This window comes from Sinohyriopsis cumingii, chromosome 1 (assembly GCF_028554795.1).
Source record: "Sinohyriopsis cumingii isolate HCF-2022 chromosome 1, ASM2855479v2, whole genome shotgun sequence".
Lineage (NCBI taxonomy): Eukaryota > Metazoa > Mollusca > Bivalvia > Unionida > Unionidae > Sinohyriopsis > Sinohyriopsis cumingii.
This window is the reverse complement of record NC_142961.1, coordinates 101,898,953-101,924,477: the sequence shown is the minus strand read 5'-3', so window position 1 is coordinate 101,924,477 and position 25,525 is coordinate 101,898,953. Positions and strand designations below refer to the sequence as shown.

Sequence of the window (25,525 nt, the reverse complement as noted above, 5' to 3'; positions counted from 1 at the left end):
TGTAAATATACATGAATTCGGCTTAAATGCATACTCCGTTTATATGCATAGCTTGGGTCCGTTCCCGAGGCTATGCATATAAGAGGTGTTGACTACAATACAAACAGATGCCTTAACAAGAACATCCACCTCATTTTGGTCAAACTACATTAAATATAACTCATTCAGCATGCAATCCCAGCCTATCTCCTGGGAGAGCTAGAAGCAGTTGTTTAAACTTGTCTAACATCCTGATTTTCTTGGAACTGTGTCACTACATCATATACACTCACTTATAAGTCAAATCAAACTGCAAACAGCACACTGATTTGCCATAGCATATGATGCCAGTAGATCAGGGTCTTTGTTGTTTGTTCTACTGATTACTCCTAGCAAACCACACAGACTCAGACCTGCTGGACAATTTTGCAATAACAGATCTGGGTCTATGCAGTTTGCAGTTGGATCTGTACGGACAGTACATATCTGATGTCCTGTTACCAGTTGTTTTTATGGATTAAATTTGTATTAAAAATGAATCTGACATGATTTATTTAATGCCAGTGTACAGGGGGAAACAATGTACCTCCAGTCAGGAGATTACTCAATATAAACTGAGGAACAAGGGAGATAAATTATGGTTATATTGTTTTTGATATCATTAGTTTGTTCTTCTTAAGACCTTCAATTGTATGAAAATGCCAAAAAAATAACTTTTTAAGTGCAGCTTTTTTCAGATCTGACCTTCAGTGCTGTATATACTCATTTATAAGATGACTCCAACTGCAAACTACACAGACCCAGATCTGCTAGTACAAAATGCAGGGTTTGCATCGATCTTATTTGTTTATTTCTTTATTCAGGAAATTCAATACATAAGATTGTTGCAGACACTTGCATGATGAATTTCTTGCACAATAACTTCATTTTTCCAGCAAGGGGGGATCACTCTATTTTTTGACAGTTATTTTGAATCAAACTAAGCACTGTAGTTTTCTATATTTCTTTGTTCCCTATAAGAACTGTATCCAGGGTTCATGAATTTTCTGCAATCATTATCAGTTTCTCCTATCACAAGCCTTCCATACTGGCATTTCAATTCATCATGCTTGAGTAACCATTCCCCTGAGGAATTTATTATGGCCATTTCTAAGTTGCTTTCTTGGACTCAGTGCAGCAGTGCTTTTGCTGAAGATTTCATCTTCTGTTCTTTACAGCTTCTATCAATGATCACTGACCATGTGCTCTCAATTGACCTTAAGCAAGATGATAGATCGCTCCACCTACAAAATCACGCTACACAACCACCAGTTAACCTCCAACAAACATGTAGTATTTGACAAAGAAATATGTTTCAGGTTATGTTATATGTTTATTAAAACTGATTTGTTTTATTCTAAAAAAATTTAAAATTACAAAGTTACATAAATTATATATATATCAGTAGACAATATTTATATTTGAAATTCAAGTTCATAAATTAATAACCTAAGTGTTTTTTCCCCAGTAAATAATATAAATCAATTTGATAGCTGCAAAAGAACTTATTGATGTAAAACAAAATTCACTCCAAAAGATGTTAATGTATTTAGTATCCTATCCTTATTGATTTTATCTGGCTTATGTACATGCTGCCTTGCAAGTAAATTAATTAAAAATCAATAACAAAATTGTAACTAATTGCTGTTTAGGAGTGCTCTCTTGTACATAACAATTTTAAAGTTCTACCGTGGTTGATGTGTGTTGATGTAAACATGTTAATGCATGCTTAATATATAGAAGGGTAATTATCTGAAACCACTGTTTTTGTATTTCATTATTATTTACATTTTTTTTATCCCCACCCCTCCTTCAGCCCAATGAGAAAGTAAAGAGTCACTTAAGTGTCTGATAGATTGAGACCATAAATCATTATTTTTGGAACAAGCCAACATTAAAGTGTAAATTTTTAATTTTCAAATTAATCCAGTGCTTCATACACAAGAAAAATAACATACACATTATATCAAAGCCTGAAAGTTAGGGGGTTCTCCACCCATATTCTAGAAGGCTTATTTTTACATTCATTACTCAATTTCAATTTCTTTTTTTTTCTTCAAGTCATCAACGGGACATGCTTTTCTACATACTTTTATACAAATAATCATGTTGTATTGACATAAATTGTTTCCATATTCAGCTGATCTTACACACGACCATAAAAGAAATTCTTTATCCTACAATGTTTTGTATGTTTTGGGAAAGGAATAAATCTAATTCCTCCATTTAGACTATCTGGATATCAACTATCATAATTATAAGGCCCCCACTGACTTCTTATCACCCTTACCCATTGGGAAATAAACAAATCATTGCAAAATTTGTAAATATTTATCATAATCAATTCATTTTTGCCACAAGCAGCTTGTTGGAGGAAGATGGCAAACAAAAGCAATGCCTGGAGGTGTGTCTAATTTACGCTTGCTGATTGGTTAATTAATCAGCATGATTGACAACTGGCGATATGTCAATTGGTACCCAAACCAGTTAAAATTGGTAAGATATGTTTTTGCCAGCCAATGAAACTGATCAGCATATGCTTCTTTGGCAACAGGCACATTCTATTCAGTAAGCTTGGGATGCACTCAATTCAATCAGTCTGAAATTACATGTAACAATCTATATCTTTATTTTCCTCACTCTGAACTTTCTTGTCCCAAAGATAAAAGATAAAGGTCATGCAGCCTAAAATGAACCCTGTTAAGAATGAAAAGAAAGCGCAACCAAAAACTTAAAATACTGACCCTTAACCTCCACCTTGACGATGGACCCTCAATATAGTGCATGAGACACCCCAATATAGTGCATGAGACACCCCAATATAGTGCATGAGACACCCCAATATAGTGCATGAGACACCTTCTAATGTTACTTCATTCTTTAATCTCAAATGGCTTGAATTGCGCAGTGGGAAATAAAAAAGTTTGACAAAAGATTAAAACACTGAACCATGACTCTGAAGATGTCCCAAATGAGGAAGGTGACAATCTTCAAGTGATCAAAACATCAGGTTTCATCCATCATTTCTCAGATGGCTCTAAACTTATGAAGCAGATGTGATGGAAAATTTAAAAATTATGTACCACTGATTTATTATCTTGAAGATAGGCAATCAATGTAATAAATGACACACCTTCTAATGATACCATATTTCATCCCTGAATCTTAGCAGGCTTGAAAATTACAGAGTGGAAACAAGAATATGAAAGATGGGCAGATAGAAATGCAAATACTATACATTTCACAAAAAGGTGGAGGGGGAGGAGGAAATTAGTTTTACACAAACAGTAGTAAATTCGTACTATGAGCCATCCAAATTATAACCACACATTTATTTATACAATATGTGTACAATGTTATTCATATACAATACAATCTGTAACAATTTATTCACACACTTTATATCATGTGTACAATTGGTATTCATACATGATACTGTGTACCATTTTATTCATATACTATACTATGTGTAATATTGTATTCATACACTATACTATGTGTACTATATTATTCATACACTATACTATGTGTACTATATTATTCATACACTATACTATGTGTACTATTTTATTCATACACTATACAATGTGTACTATCTTATTTATACACTACACCGCTCCGGTGGCCTAGTGGTTAGAGCGTCCGCCTCGGATGCGGGAGGTTGTGGGTTCGATCCCCAGCCGAGTCATACCAAAGACTTACAAAAATGGTACTAACAGCTGCCTCGCTTGGCACTCAGCATTAAGAGGTTAGTGTTAGGACTGGTCAGCCCAGTGTCAGGATAATGTGACTGGGTGGGACATCATGCTACATGTCTGCGGCCTGATGCCCCAGTGCTAGACATCACTATAAACTGCCACATTGCAGACATTGTAGCGATATGACTGAAAAATTGTTAAAGCTACGTTAAAAATCAAAATCACATCACATTTATACACTATAGTATGTGTACTATTTTATTCATACACAATACTGTGTACTATTTTATTCATATACTATACTATGTATACTATTTTATTGATAAACTATAATATGTGTACTATTGTATTCATACACTATAGTATGTGTACTATTGTGTTCATGCACTATACTGTGTACTATTTTATTTGTACACTATACTATAAATACATTTTTTATTCATAAACTATACTGTGTACTATTGTATTCATACACAATAGAATGTGTACTATTTTATTCATGCACTAGACTGTGTACTATTTGTTATCTATACACTACACTATATGTAATATTTTATTCACACACTATACAATGTGTACAATTTTATTCATACACTATACTATGTGTAATATTTTTCATACACTATAATATGTACTATTTTATTAATATACTATCATATGTGTAGTACAATTGATTCATACAATATACTACATGTACTATTTTATTCATACACTATATGTGTACTATTTTATTCATACACTATATGTGTACCAATATTTTCATATACTAATTATTATGTGCACATGGAATAAAATGAGACCTGTCTAAATTTAATCTCTTAAAATTAAGAACAGTTTTGAATTTCAATGGTATTTTTGGTTTATCGTTGTAGGGTTTTGAAAATGTATCAATCTGTAATTATCTAGTTAGTAATGAAGGTATTTCAGCATCATGGATGTCTATGTTTTTCAGGTGTCAGATTCAATACATTTATGGGTGTCCATGTTTTTCATATATCAAGATTCAATAAAATTTATATTTTAGCCTAGAAGGTAGCTCTTAACTATGGTATTACAGAAATTCTGTTAGAGGGAAAATTGATTTAATAAAAACAACTAGATGTGTATGTTTCCTGACTGTATTTTTTTCTACTCATGCTGTGTTGGCCCAGCAACCAGTCATGAGCCCAGTGGGTCATTTATGTAGCACAGTTGGTCATTTATGTAGCTTGGTGGGTCATTCATGTAGCCATGTAAATTTTAATGATAGTTATGGTAATATGTGAGCAAAGCAGTCATTAGCTTTTTAGAGATGAATTTGTGTATTGTGTTACATGTACATCTTAGATAATACAGTTGACAGCACACAGTAAAATTAATTCTTTATATATGCTTTGCAAAGAGAATTCGATACTGGATGTAAAATATCAGTGCCATTTCCATTTAGGGCCAAGCAGATATCATAACAAGATTTTTGTTTTTAAAATATTCTTTACATAGCCATCCATGGAGACTGAGTAGAAATAACAACATTTTAGCCATATCTGATGCAAAAATGGAACCATTTCCATTTAAGAATAACTTAATATCATAAGAAGTCTATTGGTGAAAACCCCAGGATGAGTAGTGTTAAAAAGATTTATATATAATATGGTTGCCATGGTGTCAGATATGCATCCTTTTTTGGGGGGACCAATCAATGCCATTATAATGTACGAGTATGATTAACAAGAGCTTCAAGATTACCACCATGGTAACCATATTTGAAGCTAGTTCAACACCATTTTTGTTTAGGCAGTATATAAGATATTTTAGTGAAAACAACATGTCAGTATAACCATTCTGTTTGGGAGAAGGAGTGAGAACAGCATTTTCAAAATGACCACCATAGCAGCATATTGGATATCACACTGGCATCATTTTCATTTCAGACCAACTATTACACATAAACAAGACTCTCAGGTCGGGTCAGCACCATTTTTATTTAGGACAGTATGTGTGTGTGTGTGATTTGGATTTTTAATGTAGCTTTAACAATTTTTCAGTCATATCACTGACCTCATAATGCTAAACACCGAGCAAGGCAGCTGTACGTAACATTTTTGTAAGCCTTTGGTGTGACTCGGCCGGGGATAGGACAATTGGAGACCATAAAATGTCTTTCATTGATAACCTCATTTTTCATATTACCATCCATTTAAGAATAATAAGATTTTCAAGCATATCAAAATGTGCGACTACAGTTTTTGATCTGGAAACCTGTAATACTGCCAAATTGGATGTCCAAATGGCAGAACAACCAGATTTTGGGATGAATATGTATGTAATGTTTGGTGGCAATCTTCACAGTAGTTTCCGGCAAGCGACAGCAAACAAGTTCCAATGGATGCTGGATGTCCAAGGTCAAAAGTCATCACATAAGCTCTCCTACTCAATGAGCAGGAGTTAATGACAAATTAAATGAGCATACTCATCTTGAGTTCTCCAAAATGAACCTCAAATAAGGCAATTTGGTCATTTGCATTTGCCACATGAAGGACTGTGAAAAGTACTGGGATGATCCAAACAAGGCTAAACCAAGTATGATTACCAATGATACCAGGAATAGCAACTTTCAGGCTTTCTTTAAATGGGAAAAAATTGTTCCTTCTATAAATAATTGCTATTGTAATGAAAGTGGTTAATCAACTTGAAATAATCCGTATTTTATGGTCACTTAAATAGCTTTCTGATAGTCCTTAATTCTCTTCCAACTGAAAAGCTGAAAAGTGAAAGGCTTATACAAAAGGAGGAAAATGTCTCAACTTCAATACAAGGTGGACCTTCATATAACCTACATACGCATTAGGTGAAAAGATTCCTCGTACTTGTTACTCGTTACTTAGAGACCGAACATTTAATTTGTGTGAGGCAGGGCAATTAGATTTTTTTAATGTATGGCTCAGAATTAGCTTGAATGAATGAATTATATCTATTATAGTATATGAAAAAATTCTTGATGTAAAAGGTACCCCCCCCATTCAAGGCTCCCCACCCCCATAAATGATCAGTCCTTACACATTACACTCTAACCATAACTTAACTTCTAAATCTTATCATAAATTTACAATTCTAAACTATTTCTTGCCAAAGGACTAAATACCATCTCTGCTCACTTATAGGTTGAGTCAAACTAAAAACAAAGATCCTTATCTGCCATAGCATGATGCACCTGCAGATCAGAGTCTATGTTGATTGTTTTACTGATTACTCCAAACAAAATGCACAGACCCAGATCTGTTGGTGCATTATGTGATGGCAGATTTGGGTATGAGCAGTTGCACTTGTTTAAAAAGTAAGTATTGGCATCACATTTCCTAAAAATGTGTCTAAATAAGAAACCAGATAATTGCATTACTTTCTTTCCATCCTCAATTAACAAGATAATTTTTGCAGACCTAATCCTTTCAACAAACTCTCTCTGATGTTCATATGTTATTTAAAATCCGGTCCTGGTATTCATAAAACTTTAAAAGTAAAGGATTTCTTTCTTCACCAGCCTTCATCGTACTAATTCAGTTCCCATAGTAAACCTCTGCAAACACCAAGATATTAAAAATTCAATAACTTAAAATTTTTGAGTGCTCATGATCAAACCTATATTTATCAGTATAGATGAAACCTTATGTCAGCTTCCATGTAGAGGAAATGATATGAGCCATTGCATTTTCTGAACCTGCATGTGTTTGAAACATGTGCTTTCAATTCCGCACCAAAGAGTCAAGTGCTAATTTTAGTAATGAGTATTCCAAATTCAAGGCTGTTAAAGGACTGAAATTCCGTCAATAAAATAATTTTTCTATTTTTTTTCTCACTTACAACAATGATAAGCTCTCAAAAGATTCTTTCTCCTAAAACATAACTTACATTATTTGTCACCAGCTGCTGTACAATGTACTTGCAGATCTGGGCCCACGCAGATTGTTGGAAGTAATCAGCTGAACAAACAACATAGACCACAATCTGCTGGAGAATTATGTGATGGCAAATCAGGGTCTATGATGTTTGCATTTGGACTGAACTTACAAGGAAGCACATACAACTGACACAGTTGAAAATTTGACAGAATAATCACCAAAAGCTTGACAGCTACATAGCTCCCCCATTATAACACCATAACCACATAAGTTACCTGCATTATAAATGAGGGAACCTTATGTTGAGGATGTTTCAAATGACTGTGTTATAATAATCCATACAAACACAAAAATATGGTTTACAATGATGTGAAACTGCATACAAATTGGGTCTCATTAGTAGAGAACTAAATTTCAATTGAAATAAATTTAACAATGATAAAACATAATGTAGTAACCTATGTACGGTATCCATCACAATACCTGTGTTATTGGAAGAGCAGCAGCATATGAAGGGATTTATAATGAGTGACTACTGTAATGGATCTGGAAATTGGTATGTAAATTCTCAGACAGTCTCAAAACTTTGAAGAATTCAAGATCAGATGTACAGAGAATGTTATTTAAGTTCAGTCATGTGTACCTTGAAAACTCAGAATATGCATGCAACCTTTCCAGGATTTCACTTTGAAATATCTGTACACATTATAAGATGAAAAGAAATTTTTCTTTCAGTTACACAAAATGAGAAAAAGAAGGTAGAAACTACTTAAAATAAACAGGTGGCCATGGCTTTTATGTCAAGCCAACCTTTCATACATATTAAAGGAAAGTAAAATAAACCTTAATAAATGCATTAATCTAAGGTATGAACAGATGTATGTACAGACAGACCCATGGATGCCAAAGTATGTATGTACAGACAGACGCATGGATGCCAAAGTATGTATGTACAGACAGACGCATGGATGCCAAAGTATGTATGTACAGACGCATGAATGCCAAAGTATGTATGTACAGACAGACGCATGGATGCCAAAGTATGTATGTACAGACGCATGAATGCCAAAGTATGTATGTACAGACAGATGCATGGAAGCCAAAGTATGTATGTACAGACAGACGCATGGATGCCAAAGTATGTATGTACAGACAGACGCATGGATGCCAAAGTATGTATGTACAGACAGACGCATGGATGCCAAAGTATGTATGTACAGACAGACGCATGGATGCCAAAGTATGTATGTACAGACAGACCCATGAATGCCAAAGTATGCATGTACAGACAGATGCATGGAAGCCAAAGTATGTATGTACAGACAGACGCATGGATGCCAAAGTGATTGTAATGCTGTTCTTACCTGTACATGCATGCAATTCTTTCACAATTGCAGTGTAATATTTTCTGCTGCAAAATAATGTCCTCGTACATCTTGTTCTCCCCAAGCTCTATGAATATGTACAATTTTTCACACGTCTTCTTGTTTCTCCATAACAAATACAGGAAAACAAACATTTGTTTCAGTCATGACCTATTGCAGACAAGTTAAATCTGGCCAGGTGTGATCAAAGAAACTCCCCTATAAGAAAGGTAAAACTCTCTACCTATGTGCAGGTACAGCCAAGTCACTGTAACCACTCTGTACCAAGATATAAAAATTTGCATAGCTTTCCACTTGATTCTATCAATATGCAGCAGGAAGATAAAATGTTTTTGAGACAATAGACACAATCTGACATACACAATGACTTGATGAACCTAATCCTCCATTTGCAAACAGTCAAACTACCTCTTCAGGTCAAAGTGTTTGCAGTTCAGTAGTGGTATCAAAGAGAAGAGTGGAAGTCTAGATAGACAGACCATTGGCTAAAAGTGTTATCATGTTAGGACATTTATAAATATGGTAAATACAATTGAATTGCATTAATGACTTGACCACCTAAGCTTGTTTGTCTGATGTGTCCTCACATTTCCTGACACCACTGATTTAAGTGTGTGTGTGTGTGTGTGTGTGTGTGTGTGTGTGTGTGTGTGTGTGTGTGATTATGATTTTTAATATAGCTTTAAAAATATTTCAGTCATATCACTACGATGTATGCAGCGTGGCAGTTTATAGTGATGTCCAGCACTGGGGCTTCTTGCCACAGACATGTAGCATGATGTCCCACCCAGTCACATTATCCTGACACCAGGCTGACCAGTCCTAACACTAACCTCTTAATGCTGAGCGCCAAGTGAGACAGCTATTAGTATCATTTTTGTAAGTCTTTGGTATGACTCTGCCGAGGATCAAACCTACATCCTCTTGCTTCCAAGATGGACGTTCTAACCGCTAGGCCACCAGAGTGGTGTGTTTTAATTGCTCTTTTAAAAAAGTCTTGCTGTCTTTTTTTTTTAAAATTGTTTAATTTCCCAGATTTTTAGATTTATGTTTTAGGCTTTATCTTAAAAATTACTTTTTGTAAAATTAAATTTATGTGTATCATTTTAAGCATGTTTTAATATATGGATTATTTTCATCTTGACATGTCATGTGTGGCTGATTAGCACTGTGAAAAATTTTGAAAATCTGGTTGCCCTGCAGAATTTTCTTGTTGTCCAATAATATTAGCTGTAATTACCCTGAATGATTGCTTAATCAATATTTTTCACAAACTAGTCCTGATGGCACACAATGCTTGTAACTCACCATCAGTCCTGCTAAACAAAAGTCTCACACAAATTTTTATGCATATCTATCTACTTGATAGTAACAAATAAAAGATAACATAACTATTTTATTTTTTTGATGGTGTCTTCTTGTGCATCAGCTTTTCAGCCACCCCTGAGAGCAGAAACTTGTCCATATCTTATGTTTGTCTGAGTTTATATCAAGTTATTGTTAATCTGACACTATTAAACCTCTGTCTAATCTGTCCAGAATCTGTCAACTTTCCACACTGGAATTTTGTTTAGCCACCACCCCAAAAAATGTGATTGGTTCATTATTTAAACTTGCCATATTTCTTTACCACACTTAGCCAACAGAAGCAACTGTCACATGTTCTACAGCAAGTGCTCATTTCTTTAACAGACCAATGAGAAAGTGTAATACACATACCAGATCATAGGCATTCAGTGTGTCTAGCTGAAGATGAAGAATTTAGAAACCACTATCATATGTCCATGTGTGGTCAAAAGACAAACATTAGTAAATATTCTTTCTTTAAGGGTTCTCTATGAGGGGCTTGCAGGGTTCTACAAGAGGGGCTTGTAGGGTTCTCCCTGAGGGGTTTGCAGGGTTCTCCAAGAGGGTTTCATAGTATGAGTTGTGATTACTTAATGAAATAATAAGTAGCCAAAACCAATAAATTAGTGTAGCCTCTCATCCATCCAACATTCAAAAAAGGATATACATGTAGACAATTTTGACACCCTGAAACAGGTCCCCAGAATGGTGTTTCAATGATCAAATCTTTGGATTAGAAAATATATAAAGTTTCATAATGATTTAAAACACAATCATATTTTAACAAAATTTTAGTAGCCAGCTGGCTGGGCTTTCACACTAGGAAAAATGGTTGCCCAGTATTAATTTTTAGTTGCCCAGGCAATGGATTTTTTGTACCCTGGTATATATTCATTGAAATCTTTATATGTGCATGTATGTATATCATTTTAACGTATGTATTTATGTACATATGCATTGCAGCATGATTTAAAATGTTCTTGTTTGGGGTTTAATGCCACTTTTCAGTGCATGATAGGCAATACAGGTTGGCCAGTCTAACTGGTGGTGAAGAACCCAGGAAAATCCAAGTAAGAACCACTGACCCACATGAAGCTATTGAAAAGCTTTTTCACATAACTACGTTCACCAAGCCTGAGACTCAAACCCACACAGACTGTGGTAAGATGTCGGTGATCAATAAAGGCGAATGCTTTAGACCACTTGGGTACCCAGGGCCCTGATTTTGAAATGTGAAGCTAGATTGTTCTGCAGTGTCATGTATTATGAATGTGATTTGTACTGTTGAGATTTTTTCTTTTTACCTTAGTAAGGTTTCCATATTTTTCCTTTTTTTTTTTTTTTTTGAGGAGAAGCATTTTGTGTGAATCAGGAAATCTCCCTGACAATCAAGATATCATTTTTAACAGGCCGCAAAGTTTAGTCAGAATCATTCAACCTACCTGATCATCAAGGATATACCCCTTTTAAGGAGAGGGGAACATATGTCAGAGTTGATAATCATAAATGCTTACATATGTATTCGCATAATGTAGGTAGATCAGCCTCAGCACTGTTTTCTTTAAATAACAGGGTAAACAGACAGTATAGACTCTGATATCTGGAGACACCCTTAGCAGCTGGTCTGTATCAGTACTGGTCACTGTTAGGGGAGTCTTGTTAAATAGGTGAGATTCAATAAATAGCCTTACACAACCTCTGCAATTAATTACTGTACACCTGCACTTGTAAGTCTAGTCAATTGCAAACAACAAAGATCCTGATCTGCCAAATCATAATGGACCTGCAGATTTGGATCTATGTTGTTTGTTCTACTGATTACTCCTAACAAACCACACAGAACCAGATTTGCCAAACATTATGCAATGGCAGATCTGGGTCTGTGCAGTTTGCAGTTGGACTGTCTTATTTACTCTATATTTCTGAGGGACTAAAAGTAAAACTTTGATGGTTATCCTGCATGTAGTATAAAGAATGGAATATATAAGGATAATTGCATGTGGCAGGAAGGTTTTCCAGATACCCTCGGGCAGACATTTATAACTTGGTAGGCTCTGAAGCCAAACTTCTTGTTTGCACACAAGACTCACTTGCCCAGCTATCTTGGAACAAAACAAAACAAACATAAAGAGTAACCTGGGTAAATGATGCTGTATTTTTCATATGTTGATTAACAGTATGTTTATGATGCTCAGTCATGACTGGTGTACACCTTGACAAGACAGCTGTACATCTTGACAAGACTGTTGAACATTTGTGAAAATTGTTGTACACCTTGACAAAACTGTTGTACATTTTGACATCATTGTTGTACCCTTGACAAGACTGTTGTACACTTGACAAGATTGTTGTACAGTTTGAGAAGACTGTTGTACACCTTGACAAGAATGTTGTACACCTTGACAAGACAGTTGCATACCTTGACATGACCATTGTACACCTTGAAAAAAATTTCTATACCTTGATAAAACTGGTCTAAACCTTGATCAATTTATACAAGCACAAAAGACCCCCTCCTTCTGAGCATGCCTTTATTTTGTGAGAAATGACTACATAAAAATAAAGTAAAAATTTATTGTTGAACTTAATCTAGAGTGGGATGGATGTACAATTTGACACACATACATACAGAACATACAGATGCCAAAGTGATTGCTACATCAAGCTTTTCTATGGCTCAACAGAACCAAATACTTGGATTTAAAGATCTACTTACCACGTTAAGAAAAACATACTTTATCAGGTATCATACTGCCTTAAAATAATGTGCAAAATAATTTGAAATTGAAACCAACAGAACAGTTTAAACTTTAACATAAATTGATCATTGCCAGATCAACTGACATTTTATTCAATAAAAGCCACAACCCTAGTTGGCAGATGAAGAATTAGGGATTCCCTGAAGCAGAAGAGAAGGATTTTGAGATGAAATAAAGTGGAAGGTAGAAACAAAATTTTATAACGGATGAGCACACAAACAAACTAATGGATTGAAACTTAACTGTGCTGAATTAAAGATATATTTGAATTGAAAAGGAATTAATTTGCCCTGAAGACAAGAATAGTCCTTTCTACCAACACCAGCTCACTCCTGAAAAAAACTTTGAAAACTGCATCTCTGTTTTTCTGAATCCTTTGATGTATGTATCTATACAGTAGTGTTTAATGGCACGTCAACACAGATGTGGCTAAGAAGTATCTTACAACTTAACTCTATGATCTTAAACTAACAGAAAAGAGTGAAAACCAACAAGTTTAGTAAAATTCAACAAATGATTTCTTTCCCTAGAATACAATGTGAAAATCTGAAAAGAACTTAAAGTATTGTGAATTAAATTCTAATTAGTCCTAAATATTGTATCACAAGTCCAAAAGTATAGAGTATTCCAAATGAATTACAAAGGTGTTCAGCATCAATTCCAATCTTGAATGTGCAATTGTATCAATAGCCTGGAATAGTGCTGATGTGCTAAGAGTCTTGCTGTTTCACAAAGATATAATCCAAAATGTCTCTAAAAGAATCCAAAATAATCCCAAAATAGTGATTTAGTCTGCAAGTATTAATGAGCACTTTTTAATTCCAATGAATAATTTAAGTAAAAGATTCCTTTCAAATTAAATCCAAACACAACTGAAAATATAGATGAGAATAAATAATTCTGATGTAAACAACCCTGATATAAAAATTGAAGACACAGTATGAGGACCTGGATGATGGTCATCTTAATGGAAATATTTCATCAAACTGTAAATAAAATTCATTTCTAGAAATTTCTAATGTCAGAACAAAGGCTATATCTAAAACTCAAATACAAATCCTTAAAACATGATTAAAATTTGTTGTATAAACCACATTCCTATAAAAAGTCATGTGCTTGTTTGGGGTAGTACATCCTCATACAGTCTCTTCAAGCAGTTATTACTGAGTGGAAATGGACATGCTCCACAAGAATGTCAGTGGACACTGGCATAGTATGCATGCTGGTTGAGGTTTGGCTTGCAGGAGGTATGAATCAGTCAGGTATGTGTGTCCAATAGGCTGTCAACACAAGGCCATCTACTCCTTGGTCTATGAGGGATGCCACTCTTCAATAGTGAGTCTGATGTTCTTAAGTTTGTTTATTATTCCCCTTATTTTGCCAAGCATGCTGAACATGCTGATGTATACAGTATTCTAAGTCAATAAATGAAATCTTCCTTTCCAAGATCAGTGACTGCAATGAAACTTTGGATGATTTATCTGCCCTTTTATACGCAATGTGACTATGCAGACAATGGCACATAATAATTTTCCCTGGTTGTATGAAAATGTTGTGTTTCTGTAATATATGGGATATTAACATGTTAAAGATTTTGCAAGGCTTGGACATGAAATCTGAAAAGATGATGATACTGTCTTTTTGAAAGGTTTCATTGAAGTTCAAAGCTTTTGGTATGGCTGTAATTTCTTCAATAAAAATTGAGGCTTTATCCAGCAACCAGCTCAAGATGGTGAAAAAAAAAGATAGTCTGGTTGGATACTTAAGTGCCAATTTTTTTGTGTGAGATAAAGTCATTGTTGATTTGCCTCAGCATAGTGGCTTTCCAACAGTGAACTTGTAAATGTATCCTACATAGAATCAAAGTCCCTAATTGTGCATTGGACTGAGAATCCACAGGTAAGATTTCAAAGCTGACCCAATAGAGCTGTAGTCAAGTTTCAATCTTATTAATGACCTGTATAACCCAAAGCAAGGTTGGCTAAAAATAATCAAAAATTTCAAACATAACTGAACAATGTTTCAAAATGTTGGCACTATATATTGGTAATACATATCATAAATATCAATGTTAAATGTTAACTGAAAAAATATTTCAATACAAGTAGCGTTGGATAACACAATCTGATAATGCTGCTGGCTTAGCCAGCATATGGACTGGATTAGCCAGCATATGGACTGGATTAGCCAGCAGATGGACTGGATTAGCCAGCAGACAGACTTGATTAGCATCAGGTTTTGTAACATGTTAAGTATTGACATTGTCTGAAATGGTATAGCTTTTGAAGTGATTGTTTATCCAAAAAGATTACTGGATCAGTCTGGGTAAACTCCTAAAATGGATAAAGATGAAGATGCATATTTTGCATTTGCCAACCATTAATTTCTGTTTTGTAAGACTAATGTTCTGTAATGCAATTATTAATTAATATTCTACAATGCTGGCATTTCCAGTGAGAGAAGGTGACATGCTGACCAAATAAATCTGTTCAAATTTGAATGCATTTACCTAAATAATAACACACCAACATCAACACATAAACTTGAGTCAGAACATAATATGTCTACAGTTACCCGCATTTCAGATGGATGAAATTTGAATCCAACTTTAGTTTTATTGATGTGATGTGATGTGATGTGATATGATTAACATTTTTAAATTAGCTTTAACAATTTTCCAGTCATGTCGCTACCATGTATGCAGTGTGGCAGTTAAAGTGATGTCTAGCACAGGGGCATCATGCCACAGACATGTAGCATGATGTCCCACCCAGTCACATTATCCTGACAACAGGCCGACCAGTCCTACCACTAACCTCTTAATACTGAGTGCCTAGCAAGGCAGCTGTTAATACCATTTTCAAAAGTATTTGGTATGACTTGGCTGGGGTTCAAACCCACAACCTCCCTCATCCAGGATGGACGCTCTAACCACTAGGCCACTGGAGCGGTCAGTTTTATTGATCTGATGTCTTGAATTCAATACATGCTCCTACTGCTTAGTGAAAAGCATGTACTATGGATAAAGAAAAAATATAAATATAATGAAATAACTATAATACGCAACATTCACATATTCTTAGCAGAAACAAATGGCACACAAAAAGCCCAAAGAACAAGCTTTTAATTTTAGTTGCTTACATTTTTATAGTTGTTGCTCTCTTTTTAGAGAATTAAGTCAAGTTTGAAATATGTACTTGACACAACAATAATAGATGCTTACATTTGTTTTTTCTGTTCCCTGTTTATTTTGTCTCCATTTTGGCCATACTGGATGTCAGTTCAGCACAATTTTTATTTAAAACCAACAAGACATCATAAGTAGTCCTTTAGTGAAAACCCCTTGTTGGTATGACTATTAGAAGGAGCAGGGATAACAAAATTTTCAAGATGGACATTGTGGTGGCCATATTGGATGTTGAGGCTGCACTATATTCATTTAGGACCAACTAGGTGATGGAATGAATGTATGTGTCAAGTGAATGGCAATTTCCCTAGTTGTATAGGAGGAGTAGTAATAAGAAGCTTATGGTAATGGATAAATGGATGAAAAGAGGATGTCGGATGAACATCTTGCCAAAAAATTAGCTCTTCTGGTCTGTGTCCATTTGAGCTCCAAGCTCCCATAGCATAACTTTGTGTCCAAATCTGCCTTACCAAATCTGAAACAATGTAATAAGCAGGGTCCTGGCATGAATGCCTTTAACATTCATACATATATTTCCAATGCACTGAATATTTCAGATGAAGTTATTCGCAAAAAAACATAGATTAACAAGACTTTAAATATCACCAATATCAACCAAATTGCAGGAGGTTATCCTGACAAGTTTATCTTTTGACCACACCTGTTTTATTACTACCTTTGCCTTTTGTTATCCTGACAAGTTTATCTTTTGACCACAACACCTGTTTTATTACTACCTTTGCCTTTCAGACAAATGTATGTCAGATGAGCAATACCAAATCCACTTTGGCCTCTTATTCATTGCATTGACTTCTTAATTCTAAGGCTATTTTGCTTAACTGGCTCTAATTTTGATGAGAGTCTAAGACATGTTTATGATGGACTGCATGGAACCTGATTAATTTTTTTTTTCAATCTCTCAGTTTTAAAAGCACATATTATAAGCAATCTTATTTTAGAAACCAAGTATTTATCTTACTGCCATGGTCAACTCAACTAGCACATATTATAAGCAATCTTATATTAGAAACCAAGTATTTATCTTACTGCCATGGTCAACTCAACTAACACATATTATAAGCAATCTTATTTTAGAAACCAAGTATTTATCTTACTGCCATGGTCAACTCAACTAACACATATTATAAGCAATCTTATTTTAGAAACCAAGTATTTATCTTACTGCCATGGTCAACTCAACTAATTTCAAAACTATTGACAAAATTTATTATAATGTAGCCTGGGCTGGTATAGAGCCCCCAATTGTGGATTAAAAGTCTGATGCTCTGCCAACATAGCTACTGTGGCTCCCTTGTGTGATCTAAATCAGAGTGGCCCAACTATAGGCCCATGGGCCACATTAGTTACTGGAGCTCCCCTGTATGTAGTAAATCAGAGTTGCACAACTACAAGCCCACAGGCCACTTTGCTTACTGAAGGTCCCCTGTATAATCTAAAGAAGAGTGTTCCATCAGTAGGCCCATGGACCTTAAACGATATATATCACATATGGCCCATGAAATTTACATATTTGGTCCATATGGCTCACATTAAGATGTTGGACCACTCTAAATTAAATGTTCTTATTCTCTTCTCAAATCTCTCTGATAAGAAATGATACCTAATTGTGTTTACTAACCATATTATGGTATATACTAATGTAGTACACACCAAAGATGACTTCTGTACTGAAAGAACTATCTGAAACCAATAATTGGAAAACAGTAAAACAGTACAGTTCATCCAGTAACTGTGCTTGCATATTTAAGCAACATCCTGAAAAAAAAATAGTGGTGACCTTCATCATAGCTGATGTAAACTAATATCCTATGGGGACCTTCATTAATATATGCATGGTTTATGTAAATAACAAACAATGGAGACCTTCATCAATGTATGCATGGTTTATGTAAATAACAAATAATGGGGACCTTCATCAATGTATGCATGGTTAATGTAAATAACAAATAATGGGGACCTTCATCAATATATGCATAATTTATGTAAATAACAAATAATGGGACCTTCATCAATGCATGCATAGTTGGTGTTAACTCAGATTTTATGCAGAAACTATGGTAGTTAGTTGATAGAACACAAGACTTGTAATTATAGTCACAGATTTGATATTCACTAAGGCCAGGCCAGGATGGTGCCTTAGTGTATCCTTAGGTCGTTGTTGTTGTTGTAGGGTTTAATGCCATTTTTCAGCACATGATAGGCTATACATGGCTGCCAGTATTAATGGTGGAGGAAGAACCCAGGAAATCCCCAGAAAGAACCACCGACCCTCAAGAAGCTACTTGCAAGCTTTCTCACATACCCACACTGGCCAAATCCGAGACTCGAACCTATGCAGACAGAGGTAAGATGGCAGTGATCCGTAATGGAGGGTGCTTTAGACCACTCAGCCACTCGGCACCCCGTATCCTTAGGTAAGGGTCTTAGCTCCAATTTCCTCTTCATGATACAGTTTAGCCAATATTGTTAAAAGTGTCTTTAAAACCACAACAGCAAAAAAACTGATTCTAGGTTATTAGAGTTTCAATATTATTTCAGTGTAAATCACCATTGATTTAAAACAAAACAAAAAACATGCAAAATATATTTAGTGGGTAACTGCACCACAATCACAATATGCAATGCCCTGCAAGGATGGGCCAGCAGTAGTCAGTAATCACTTCTGAGGTATAAACCAGGAGAAGACTCCAATAATCAACTTTAAAAAATGGGTGGTCCTCTATTCAAATAATTAAAGTCTTGATTATTTCATGTCTTGAATACTATATATTAATGCTGTATCAGACTTTTGGATGCAAAGGAAAACAAATCAATTCTTACCAGCAGTCATCAATAGTCCTATATTCAATGAAATTAAACAGCTCATCAGACCCAATTTTGAAACCCCTACATCACAAAAGGGTCCAACAATATCCACTCTTCTCTTGTCCATGAAGCTATTCAAACCAGCTAAACCAAACAGCTACTAGTCTAGAATGGAAGCCCAATACATTTCTTAAATTGTAAATTTTCACTGACAGGCTGCCACTACAATCTGAATGAAACCGACAATAGCCAGGACTTAATTGTTGCTCGGAAGTAAACAATAGGAAATTACAAAGAGTGCCTACCAGCAGCTAACAACTGATTAATAAAAGGCATATCAAGCCATCAATTTTACCATGAACTGAGTTCAGAGTTTATACAAAATAACAAAATTACGGAACAATTGACCCTCTATTTGATTAGGGTAGAGAATAGGAGGGGAACTAAGCTGTGTTTAATCTCTCTAAAAAATTGCACTTGTTGACTCGCATGATAAAATTTAAAGAAGCTTTTTTGTATAAGCTCAGAACCAAATGAAGGTTTTTAAGATCAATGTTTAAATATAAAGAGAACAAAATAAAAATATTTGATGTGATGAAAACCATGAACAATTGCACCGTATTAAAGAAGTACTACCTGGATTTAAATTACATTAAGAAGGTAACTTCATGGATAATGTTTTTGTACTCGGACTATTAAAAAGAAAATCTTGTACATAGAAAAAGAATTTCATGCAAGGTGCTAATCATGCTGACTTTTCTGATCTTACACATAAATGACATGCCCCATAATTAAAATGGCAACAAAAAAGTCACATTGTCTATCTGGCCTTTTCCAACACATGGAAAGAATGCAAGATAGTAAAAATATATCATTTCTACATGCATGTTACTAGGTCAATATAAACAAAGAAAGTAAGAAAAATAATCTACACTTACTTAATCTAGGTCAGGTGAAATAAGTTATTTTACGTACCTTCAGTCAATGACAAGACTTAAGTAGATGGGAATTAACTGCCATTGTTTTACTTTGAATCCATCAATAAATGACGAAAAAAATAGAAATTAATCCAAACATTGTTGATATATATTTCATAGGCGATAATAAAAATAATTAACAACTGAGATGACCAAAACAACAACAAAATCAAGAAGAATAACCATTGGGAGTTGGGGAGGGAGAGAAGAGAAGAATGTTGACCATTCACACTATCATTTTTAAAATAATGTGCACAACACAAATTACAATAAGTAAATTATTTTTTGTGTACATAGATGAATCTTTCTGTATCTTTTAAATATTTGACATGACTTCAAAGATGTTAAGAATGATGTTGGTGAAATACTATTACAGAACTTAATGAAATGAAACTTGTAAGCATATTTTGCGCTCCATTTGATACTGTACTTGAGGATTTTTTTAACCTCAAACTTATGACTTTACAGATGATGATGATGATGATGATGATGATGGTGGTGGTGGTGGTGGTGATGATGATATTGAAGATGATGATGATGATGATGATGATGATGATGAAAACTATTAGTATAATTCACATACTTCCTTCTGCCTGAAATTCTAGTAACATTTTCATTATCCATTTCATCCTGGAAATTTTTATTGAACCCATACTATACCCCTTTTACTTATGGAATAAACAAAAACCACAATTACAAACCTATAAAAAACCAAAGACTTGTTTGAAATGTGTTGTTTGCATTTCCAGTAATGGTAAACGGACAAAGACAATGCCATTGATAGTATTCCATCAAAAGAGTAAACACTGATGAAACAACCAGAGAAAATACACATGCAAATCATTTAAATTACAAGAATTACATATTTTAAATATTGATCAAATAGTTTGCTGATATCCTGTTTTTGAACCTTTGACTCTTAACCTAGAGAACTTAGGGTCAGTCAGAGGAGACAGATATAGTCCAGATAAAGTGCACTCAATAACCCTTGCTTTTACACCAATTATGGTATGTTTTGGTGATAAGCTACAATCTACATATACCTTGATCTGCCATTGCATAATGTGCCAGTAGATCTGGGTTTATGCAATTTGTCATGGAGAACAAACAATACAGACCCTTATCGGTCAGTGCAGTATGCAAAGGCAGATCAGGGTCTATGTTATTTGCAGTTGAACTTGACTGACAAAATGAGAATGTATGGTACTGCATGACCCCTTTAAGCCCCTCCTGGTCCACTGTCACACTCATGGTCTGAATCCTTGTGCACATTTGAACCCAATTTAGAAGTCACATACCAAGTTAAAAAGCTGTATCTTGGTCTGTAACAAAAGTTTGTGGAGTGTCAGGAAAGTACCAAATTGGTTTCAGAAGATTCTATATTTTTATCTTTCACCCCTGTCCTGGGGATCCATTCAAACTGGAATCACCTGATATGACACCTATGAAGATGTGATTTATTAATGACCTAAGTTTTCAACTTCCTATGACCCCCTTCCATTTCTCTGGGGATCCATGGGACACACTGGAATTCTGAAACCTTCTTAAAAATCTGCACACATGGAGTGTGAACCAGCTTTACAAGAAATGTGACACAAAATTATTAATGAAAAGTGGGCTTAAAAAGTGAATGCCTTTTACTTGTTAACCACCTACTTTCAATGATTCTAAATACTACCCACATTCTTAAATATTAGACAACAAGCAAAGAAAATGTCTCTCTTTAAAAATGAAAGCAAATTATTTCAGCAATATACAGCAGACACAAAAAAACTAAAATCTAATTTTACCTTACCATAATTAGGATAAAATGTGGACACAGCCTGACACTGAAAACTACCTTATCTACTTGCTGATATGTCAAGTTGAACTGCAAACAACAAAGATCCTAATCTGCCAAAGCATAATGCACCAGCAGGTCTGTTTATTTAAAACACTGATTACTCCTAACAAAATGCACAGACCCAGATCTGCTGGCACATTATGTGACAGCAGAGCTGAGTCTGTGCAGTTTGCAGTTCGAATAGTCTTATAAGCGAGTTCAGATAGTAATTTATTCTTGCCCATGAACATGCAAAGACTGGGTATCAGTTTATACAGTTACCATAGAAAAATACATTTTTGGATTGTTAATTAGAAGCTTTTAATGAAAATCACGGATGTCAACACATTAATGTCATGGACAGTCTCAAGTCATGCAGTGTCCATGCAAGGCTTATACAAAAGAAAGGGTTAGCACGATATTAAAAAGAAATGTTCTTACATAAAAAATCTGGCAACAAATGTTTATACTTGATCTGGTTCACAAACATCTTATCCTTTCTTCCACCAAATCATATTTCAGTATAAATATTAAATGTCAAATCATAATGCAAATATAAATGTAAAATACATGTTATCATAAAGAGGTAATTTTTTGCAGTGACTCAGTGGTTAGCTTGCTGGACTCACAAGGTAAATAAAGGTCACAGGTTTGCATCCTGTCCAGATCAGTCTGGGTTGGCTGCTATAATGCATCTCTTGGCCAGGCATTCTACTCCCATTGAAATCGCACAATATTGCCTTTTATGAGTTGACATGCCCTTAAATGTCAAATAAATTATTATTTCCCAATATTCATCAATTAGTTACCAAATACAAGTGTCATTAACATAAAGTGGACTTTTCTTTGTTGAATGTTCTGATACTCTCATTCTAGATGGTTTTGAGTCCAACTGCAAACCCTGGATTTCACCTCTAAACCTGTTTTGGCCTACATCCATAAAACTTAATAGCTGTCAACTACATGTCTGTCCCCCCACCCCATAGTTCTCTTGCACCCCTGTAATTGTTTTACCCCTACTGATTATTCTTAACAAACTGCTTAGACTGAGATATGGTGGTGCATAATGAGATGATAGATCTGGGTCTAAGCAGTTTGCAGTTGGATATGACTAGTAAGTAAATATATATGGTACACAATAGATCATGAACACCTATAACAACAGAAAAGAAGAGAAGTACACAAATGATAGTCCTGGAGTACATCAGAATAATTTCTGACAACTTATCCAATTATGGCAAGATTGTGTTTTGTTTAGTTAATTAATGGTTGTGAATGAAAGGGTCATAATAGTGTAGTACATGCACAATCAGGCTTTATATCTTTTCATTAGCTATAGTTGGAAAAGTACACTGTAATTAATCCTAATGGGTCATTTACAAGCCCATTACAATTCCTCTTTGATTTAACAAGAGTTATCTAGCGATGAGATGACTTAAACCCCTACCCATAACCTCTCCCCCACCTAAAAACTACTGAAAGTACCCTCTGGTCCATCACTCTTAATTTTTATGTTACTTATTTGAGAATCATATGGTAAATCACTCTCCATTTACATGCTACCAATGGTACCCTTTGTTTTGTTTTTGGTAACATAATGAAACATTATACCATATATACCCATTTATATGTTGAGATCAACTGCAAACTGCACAGACCCAGATCTGCCACCACATAATGCACTGGCATGTCTGGATCTGTGCAGTTTGTTAGGAATAATCAGTAGAAAAAACAACATAGACCCTAATCTGCAGGCACATTATGCTATAGCAGATCAGGATCTTTGTTGTTTGCAGTTTGTCCTGACTTATAAGTGAGTATATATGGTATGTGGAAAATTCTAAGTATAAAGGACACCTGTAACGAACTTGCTTGGCATACACATGAAGTTTGGATGATGTCTTTTGAACAGTTGGTAAATTATGCTCTGAAACTAAACATTTATTGGATAGACAGACAGACAGACAGATGATAGACAGACCAAAAGCTATATCCCCATTACTACAATAATGGGTAGGAAAGAGAAACAATAAGATGGAGTCATCTACAACTCCTGCCCCTCTAAAATGTCTCAGGGCAAAGAAGACAAAATATTCAAAATGTTCAGATGTGGGTCAGGTCGTGGGTTCCAACCCCAACCGAATCATACCAAAGACTTATAAAGAAAGGTACTTGCAGCTTGGTGCTCAGCATTAGGAAAATAGTGTTAGGACTGGTTGACCCGGTGTCAGGATAATGTGACTGGGTGGGAAGTGATGCTAAATGTCTGTGGCATGATGTTCCAATGCTAGACATCATTATAAATTGCCACAGCAGACATCGTAGCATTAGGACTGGAGAATTGTTAAAGCTAAGTAAAAAAAAAAAAAAAAATAACACACACACACAAACACACACAATTTTGCTATATCAGAAGTTTATATTTGTTACATATACAGGGAAAGAGTTTGCTCCTGAAAGAAAGTGCGAATAGAAGTTAAACAGACAAATGACAAAACATTAGAAATATTGAAACTGAAGAATTGGTAATAACAAAAGGCACATCTGCACAACTAGTCTAATATGTGCACCACATTTCAGAGAGATACCTTGAATACCGTATATACTCACTTATAAGTCATGTCAAATGCAAACAACAAAGATCATGATCTGCCATAGCATAATGCACCTGCAGATCAGAGTCTGTGCTGTTGGTTCTACTGATTACTCCTTACAAACTGCACAGGCCCAGATCTGCTGGCACATAATGTGCCAGAACATCTTGGTCTGTGCAGTTTTGCAGTTGGACTTGTCTTATTAGTTTTGGAGTTTTGCCTTGAAAACAAAACTGTGGATAAAGGATGACTGAATGGACAAATCGACAAAACATTAAAATACAGAAACCACAGATTTTTTTATAGCAAAAGGCACACTTCTACCAATTGTCTAATATGTGTACCAAAACCTGTAGGGATGTTACACCATGGAAACAAAAATGTAAACAAGCTTTCTCACATGCTGCACATTGGGAAATGAAAGCGCTGATAATGGATGCATGATTGAACAATACAAAAGCATTGCAACTAAAGAATTGTTAATAGAAAAGGGAACAAATGGAGTATTAATCAAGTATGTTCATCAAGTTCTAAAGAGATACCATGGGCAGTCTGAGAGCCATGCTCTTGAAATTAAATTATTTACAGGCAAATACATGGATAGACCTTGCTATACACAGTGCCTACCTATAAATAATACAAATGAATGACATACGGCACCACTATTGTTCACAAGCCAAACCATACAATAACTACCAAACCAATCATCTTTCTCTTATTAGGGGATAAATCCATGAAAATTCCTGACTTGCATTAAGAAAAGCTGATCAAAACACAGGCAGACAAATACATGGATTGACCTGGCTATAAGGATTAAAAATAAATGACCACAACTGTTCACAAGCCAAACCATACAAAACTACCAAATGAATAATCTTTCTCTTATTAGGGGATAAATCCATTATCAGAATTATTTTTTTTTTACTTGCAGCAAGAAAAAGCAGATCAGGAAGGAGATAACTACTGTAGTTAATCATGTGGTGGCAAATTGAGCCTTAAATCATGGATAAAACCAGTAATTGATTTCACAATCTCCT

The 25,525-nt window shown here is 34.9% G+C and overlaps 2 protein-coding genes across 4 annotated transcripts in view; both read right to left on the bottom strand.

Moving 5' to 3' along the window:
- Positions 1-25,525, bottom strand: part of LOC149807452 (heparan sulfate glucosamine 3-O-sulfotransferase 1-like) — a 219,137-nt gene that overhangs the window by 40,889 nt on the left and 152,723 nt on the right. The gene's annotated exons all lie outside the window — the stretch shown is intronic.
- LOC149807454 (heparan sulfate glucosamine 3-O-sulfotransferase 5-like) overlaps positions 1-25,525 on the bottom strand; it is a 125,461-nt gene that overhangs the window by 22,282 nt on the left and 77,654 nt on the right. Inside the window, exon 1 of one of the 2 annotated variants that reach the window (XM_089966690.1) lies at positions 19,111-19,393. The exons of the other annotated variant lie outside the window; for it this stretch is intronic. The gene's annotated coding sequence lies outside the window, so the exon portion shown is untranslated. Of the gene's footprint in view, positions 1-19,110; positions 19,394-25,525 lie in introns of those variants that run through there. 2 annotated transcript variants of the gene reach the window in all.